We start from the raw sequence: 7,040 nt of genomic DNA on the forward strand, positions 1-7,040 counted from the left end.
TCCAGCATACATTTCAAAAATGACCTCTACATTTATAATGACAATTTTGCACATGCAAGTTGTTGTGAATGTACAAAATTTCAAATATGACTACTTAGCAGCTAGTGATATTTAAGCTTCTATTAAAATTTCACATGAACTTACTGTTACCTTTTCAGGAAGAAATTGCAAACAGAAATCCCATATTTAGGTTAAAACGTTGGGAAAATCTCTTTACTACATTTCCACCTTATGAATTATTTTATAGAAAACAGTAAGTTCTTTCTCACCAGTGCAGAAGTCTGTTTTAATACTTAATGTCATAGCGGACCTAGTTTTCTGATGGCTTTGCTTTCCACTTGGCTTGTTTTAGCAATCACAACTTATTTTTGTTCTTTTTCAGTTGAAGAGGGTGAATCTTCAGATTTTGCTTTGACCTGGGACTCATCAGTGACTCAATCAGGTAAATATTTTAGGTTCTTCTGATTGCAAAAACTGCCAGAAAGCTGCCAGGCTTTTTACAGGAACTGTATTTTGTATGTCACATTCCTGTCTCAAATCCAAGACTACCCACTGCAACACAATTTTTATATCAGTTCCATATGGTCAATAAAATCTATTACATACAGAGACTAATATACTCTTATCCTCCAGAGAGCCATTCTTTCTTCTTGTGGGCACACTGAAACGGGTTGTGATTTCTCCAGTATAACCACTTTGAAGTTTTCTGCGATGGGCACTGTTGCACATTCATTCCAATCTAATTACATAAAAGCTACTTTAATAGGAATTTTAAACTTCAGCTTCAACTGGAATGTGTGTATTTCTCCTCTTGGAGGAAATTGGAAAGTACTGTCAGGGCTGGAGAATAGAAGCGCTACACCACCACGGTAGAAAGATTTAACATTTGAACCAGCTTTTGGTCTGCTTGATAGTAATAACACTTAAACGCTTTTCAGCTGTGATACATTGATAATCAGAATAAAAAGAGCGTCGAGAAACCAAATGGGAAAAAGCAAGTTTGTCTGTATTTGTGTAATGTGTATTGATAAAACAAACGTGAGGGTAAATGTTAGATTAGTTTGCACTTAACTAACCACATTTCAGTCATTGTTTGTGTCCTGTGTAAAGATCTTTTACTGTCTATTATGTCTTTAACATTTATGAAATTCTCAGAATATTTTTGAATTTTATGCCAGTAACTCTTTCTGTGCTGTCTTCGTACTGGACTGCAGTGATGGTATTCTCTTAGAAGCCGAGCAGTGACATGAAAACAGCTCAGCAACTGAGCAGTAATATGAAAATGAACAATGGTGCTGCATTCCTGGTTAGCATGGGTTTTATAAAAGTCACGGGGAGACTGGCTCACAGGAGACTTTTTCTTACTGAAGTCAGCATCAAGCTGGTCTTGAAGGCAAAAGATGCCTTTGCGTGGCACTTCGTGGCATTTCACTTTGTACCAACTGCACTCTCAGTTGCGCTGGGTGCATCTTCTCTGGGCGCTACAGCGGTTGGAACGGTTTTGGGTTTTCACTAGTCTTTGATAGCGAATATTGCTGCTGCTGCTCAAACCCCCAGCTGTGATGTCGAAGGCCCCTTTGTGCCTGGAGCTAACGGCGCATGAAAAGAGCGCTTGCCGGCTCCCTTGCTTGACCTTCGTCTCAAACAGCAGTGGAGCGGAGTTACCGGTGTTATCTATCACAAATCTTGAATTGTATTAAATTGAGGTTCAAAACAACAAAAATCATTTCTGTGCAGAGCAGGAGTTAATCTGGGATTTCTGGATGGTATTGGGAACTACAGTGTAAGTAAAAGACAGCTTGTGAAAGGCTTTTCCCAAATTAGTTGAGTCTCCTCCATTTCTCTTCATTTACTCCCATAATTACAGCTCTCATTCAAGACGTCAGGTGTGGGATAAAATGTATTGTACGTGTGATTTATGGCAGCTTAAGGAAAATGTGTGCTAATGGGGGGGATTTTCCTCTTAATATATTTAGTATTTCCTCTTAATATATTTAGTAGCTACAGATGTCAATCTTGCACAGCATAAAGATGCAATAGAGTATCCTATTGAGATAGGGCGCAGTGCATGGGACAGAGGTTGCAGGCTGGAAGATGACTGAGGAACTACATAGAAAAAGCTTAAAAAGCCCTAGTATGTGGTGGTGCAGCCTCGTGGAGTCACTGGGTCTTGTGTGGTGTGCCTCCAAAGCTATATTCAGTAACTGAAACCAGTCGCTCAGTCCCAGTGTGCAAGACTTTCATTATGTTCTTTTATGATCTTCCTGTTTGCATTAGCTCCAGTAGTGTGATGTTGAACTTCAATAAAGGGTGAAAAAACACGCTTCAACTTTTCGTTTCATGCCCCTTCCTTCCCCAGCCCAAAATGACAAAATTGCCTCCCCTTCCTTGGCCCCCCCAACAGAAGAAAAACCAAAAGGCCAAACTTGGGACTTGTTAACTCTGAAACATTTGCCAGATGTTTCAAATTAACATATTTCTCTCCCTTCTTCTCCTGTGTGTGTTTGTACATCTCTGTGTGTGTGCAAACACATACAAAGCGACTTCTGAAAAATTCTGTTGGCACTCTGTGCAGCTGCTGTGGGCCGGGGGAGCGGCGGCCCCAGGATGGTGCAACACATAGGGACAGCAAGAGCAGGTAGAGTGTCCTCTGTAAACTTTTTTTTTTAATACTAGCAAAGTATTTATATAGATGCAGTTGTGGGGAGAGAAGGTGCTTTTGCTGCTCTATCTTATCTTGTTCATCAAATCAGTAGAAGCTATACTGTATTTTTTTTTTTTAATGTGAGTGCGAGTTGAATCTGCAGTTGTGGGGTTGTCCATGTAGCTGTCTGTCCCCAGGACAGGCATAAGCCTTTGTAGGTGCAGGGCAAGACATGTCAGATACTGGTGTGTTGCCTCTTGATTGTTGGCCGGCTTCTCGGCTACTGAAGGTGCAGGGTTTGTGCATCCCTTACTGTGCCGCAGTGCTGGGTGAGGGGCTCCTCGCAGGAGCAGCTGGTGGAGATTTGGCAGTGGACATGTTGGCAACAGAAATCCTGTGCTTGGGTTTGTTCGGTGATGGCTTAGCACAGAGTACCATCCTTCTTCCCATGGTAGGGTATGTGCACAAGTTGCTGTCTGCTCTGGCTTAACTGCTTGATTGTGGTAAAAATCTGTGAAAGTAAAATGCTTTGCAGGAATCCAACCCTTAGCGTAGTTTCACTGAGGAATTTATTCAAGTATTTTTAGATACAACTACAAATAGTTTTATGTTTTTTTTTTTTTAACCACAATGTAAAAGCTGTGTGTAGTAACTTAGAGAATCAGGAAAATGTATAAGGAGGCAGAGGCTGCCCTCACGCCAGGGTAAATAACCCGGGTGTCCACCAGTCCCCTTTAACAATGGGCATATAGCGAATTTCCTTCCTCTTCAGGTCATGTAAACATTTTTTCCTTAATGTAAAAAGAAGAAAAAAAGCTTTTCCTTTCCTCTCTTGATCTGAGGACTTAGCTTTGCTGTTAAATAGCAGGTCATTAGTCTTTTGCTGTGTAAGAGGCAGAGATGTTTTCCGTCCCAGCAGAGGAGCGCAGCCAAGTGTTCCTTCCCCCTTCTTTTCCCTCTTAACAGCAAGTGCAGCCCTTAAAGCCCGTCTGTCCCACCCCGCAAGCGTTAGGGAGGGTGGGCTGAGCAGGGCTGCTGGGGGGCCAGGCAAGCGCCCGCCTCTGCTTTGCCAAAGGGTTTTCTGCTCCTTCAAAGCCAAGAGGAAAATAAGATTCAATATTTGCCTGGCTGGACCCTTGCTTTGCAATGCTGCATTGCTGTTGTAATGCATCACGAGAGTATTATCTTGAGGAGCAACGAGGGACACTTTAAAGAAGTAAAAAGTCTTACTAAATATATAGAGAATTTAAGGCATTTTAAAGACCTATGAAAGCATTTTACATGGGGGTTGCTGGGGAGTTTCTCATTAGCCTGACTGAGGCCCTAGGGAAGCTCAGCTGAATTGTCTGGGGCAAACAGAGCAGATTCTGTCTTCTCCTTAGGAGCCTGCAGACCTAAAAGCCTCATTTTTGTGTGTGTGTGTCTGCTTTTGAGGTAACTGAAGGTATCTTATTTCTGTACGCAACTATAAGTTATGATACTGATCAAGAAAGAGTTAGGGGAAATAGGGGACTGTGGACACGTACCCTGAGGCAAATGGCACAGGGTCTGTCTTGGTTCACGTGTGTTTGCAGAACATGGGAGGATCTTTGTAGTGTTCGTGACTGGAAGGATCTCGCCAGTGCCTAACCACCCACTAGCACATGTTAGTATTATTCAATTACAACATGCCAGAAATCATGAAAATAAATTACAGGTTGGTATATCTCCCCTTCCTCGAATTCCTTCAGGTTCCCTGTCCCTGCCACTGAGCTCGCTGCAGCGACTGGGCACACATGCGAGGGACGCGTTAACAAAGTGCAGCACGGAAAAAGACCACACCAACACAAAGTTTTAGGACACAGACATTTGATGTTTTGCCATTAAGAGTTCTCCCACGTGCTTTTTTTATACAGTACACTACTTTAGATTTTTAATTGCCTTCTGTAACTTCTTTTGAAGTTTCCTCCTTTAAGGAGAGAGAAAAAAAAAGAAAAGGGGAAGCAGCAGCTTTTGAGAAACAAACCACAAAATAAAAGAAAACCACCCTGTGGTCACTCTTTTTCCCCTCTCTTTTGCTTTACATGGCATTTCTCAGCTATGTAAATCACAATTTTCACTTGGTATCTTCAGAGGAGGAACATCTTGATGTAATTTGGAGACTTATTTTTGCTCAGGGCTGTCAAAATTGGTACTGGGGCATTTTTAAGGCTGCCTCTGCTGCTTGGGCCTCTCCCTGCCTGATCCCTTCTGGCTGTTCCCTGTGGTCTCCTCCACCATCGATCTTCTGATCCCGGCACTGCTGCTGTCCACCTCCCAGGTGTTTAACATTTCTGTTCTCCTCTTACTGTTTTGTAGGGTTGGGTTTAATTTTGGCTGCCAAAGGAGCAAAAAGGATGAGAAAGCCAGGGTCTCATGAAGCGAATGCAGACTTGCCCCTGCAATTATCCGTGTGTTAACTTTTTCCCCTTTTCTGTTTATTCAGATAAGCTACAGAAAACGTTTTCTCCTTCCTCACCTTTCCCCTTTTGAAGGCCTGTTTTGGCCGCACAAAGTTTGTTGTCCCCTCAGCCTTCTTCCAGCACCCCAGGCTTGCACGCCCTGGCACAGTCCACTGCCTGGTGCCCACCAAGGCCACCATCCTCACAGAGCCCCATCCCCTGTGGTCTCACAGTACCCAGGGCTGTCCCTGCGCTCTGCCTGTGTCCCCCTGGCAGCTCCCACATAGCCCCTGCTGGTGCTGCTCCAGCTGCACAACCCACTGGGCATGGGCTGTGTCAGGATGTTACGGTTTGAAGAACCCGCAGCAATTTATTGTCATTTAGACAATTATTCTATCACCCCTCCCCACCCAGGAAGGGAAATTGTAGAAAAAAACAAGGGAACACGAGGGTCAAAATATAAACAGATTTAATAGAGTATTACTAAATAATTAATATTACTGATACTAAAGAACCAATATTGATCCCAATACCAATATAAAATATGAGGATTATACTCAGCTCATTCTATCTGTAGGAAGCTGTGCACTCCCAGCAGTGGACAGCAGATGTTGGACACTGTGAGCGCTACAGCTTCAGGAGGAAGGGAAGGGCTCAGGGGTCCGGCACTGGGGCAAGAATTTCTCAGGATCACCCATCATAAAGGAGGAAAACTCCTCAGCAAACTTTCTAATTTATATTGAATGTGACATTCACGGTATGAAATAATCCTGTTGGCCAGCTTGTTAAGTACTGCGTCTCACTCCCTCTCGTCCCCGCACCTGGCTAACTCAAACACTGAGACCTTGAAACCCACTTACCATAGCTGGCTAGAAAGTAGATATTTTCACAAATTCAGACACTAGAGTCTTCTAAAAATGCAGTTTTCCCTAGCGTTAGAAGAGACCTTACTGAAAAGAAAAATTACTGAAAGTTAATCCTGTGTTGCTCAAACAAGGACACAGGAGTAAGTCAGGAAGGTCCAGATGAGAGAGGCTGCTGTCCCATAGACACCAAGAATTTTCTCTATTTCCACATGTATTTTATTTTGTCTTATTTAACTTCTAAATGGCAGAACACTGAAAGAAACCCTCCCAAACACCCTCAGCATGAAATTCTGGGATGTCTGCTGATGAGCATTGAAAAGGTTGGTTGCAGTTCACTGGACAGTAGAAACCTGTTATTTTGAAAGTACTCTGAAATTACCCGTCCTGAGTGCCTTCACAAGCTCAGACATCTTCTAAAAGCTGATTTCATTAGTAGATTGATATAAGAAGATTCTGATCACCATGCATAAGGATTTCCAAAGAAATAAAACTTTGAATTTAGCAAAGAACTTAAGACTTTGATAACTTTTAGTTGAATAATTTTTCAATATATTATGAAATGTTTGATCTCAACTAGTTGGCTTATGTTGGTTTTAAAAACAGCATCCGTGTCTCTGCATAGACCTGCAGTGCACAGCCCAGTCAGGATAGTCTGACGTTCTCAAAAATTTAATCTCTGCTTTGGAAGCAGCCAAAATCCAAAAAAGAAGTAGTACTTGTAAAGTACTTATGATAGTGTTTTCTCAAACAGAATGTGAAGTGATAGAAAGTACATGATGCTCAGATAATGTGATGTTGGGTGAACATCCATGACAGATGTAAGATTTTTGGAGCCAGGATAATAAAAAAAAAAGACAAGTAATTATAAACCCTTCCCAGATTACTCTGTTTGGAAGGGCTCATGGCACAACTCTGCATCTGCAGGCGCAAGGGCTTCCTGGGAGCAAGCTCCAGCACTCCTGGGCTGGTGGGAAAGTGGACGTGGTGCCGCTGGAGGAAGCTGTTGGCTGGAGTGACAGGGGCTCCCAAGGGGCTATCTGAGGTCCAACCAATATCCCATGGCTCTAGTACCTTCCGGGAAAGGAGCATTATAAAAAAAAAAAAAAAAAA

At 42.7% G+C, this 7,040-nt stretch overlaps 1 protein-coding gene across 1 annotated transcript in view; it reads left to right on the forward strand.

Annotated features, from left to right (window-relative positions):
* The first annotated feature begins 388 nt into the window (after positions 1–388).
* ZNF423 (zinc finger protein 423) overlaps positions 389–7,040 on the forward strand; it is a 192,716-nt gene continuing 186,064 nt past the window's right edge. The window contains exon 1 of the mRNA XM_009885072.1: positions 389–442. The gene's annotated coding sequence lies outside the window, so the exon portion shown is untranslated. The remainder of the gene's footprint in view (positions 443–7,040) is intronic.

This window comes from Charadrius vociferus, unplaced genomic scaffold (genome assembly GCF_000708025.1).
Source record: "Charadrius vociferus isolate BGI_N301 unplaced genomic scaffold, ASM70802v2 scaffold475, whole genome shotgun sequence".
Taxonomy (NCBI): Eukaryota; Metazoa; Chordata; class Aves; order Charadriiformes; family Charadriidae; genus Charadrius; species Charadrius vociferus.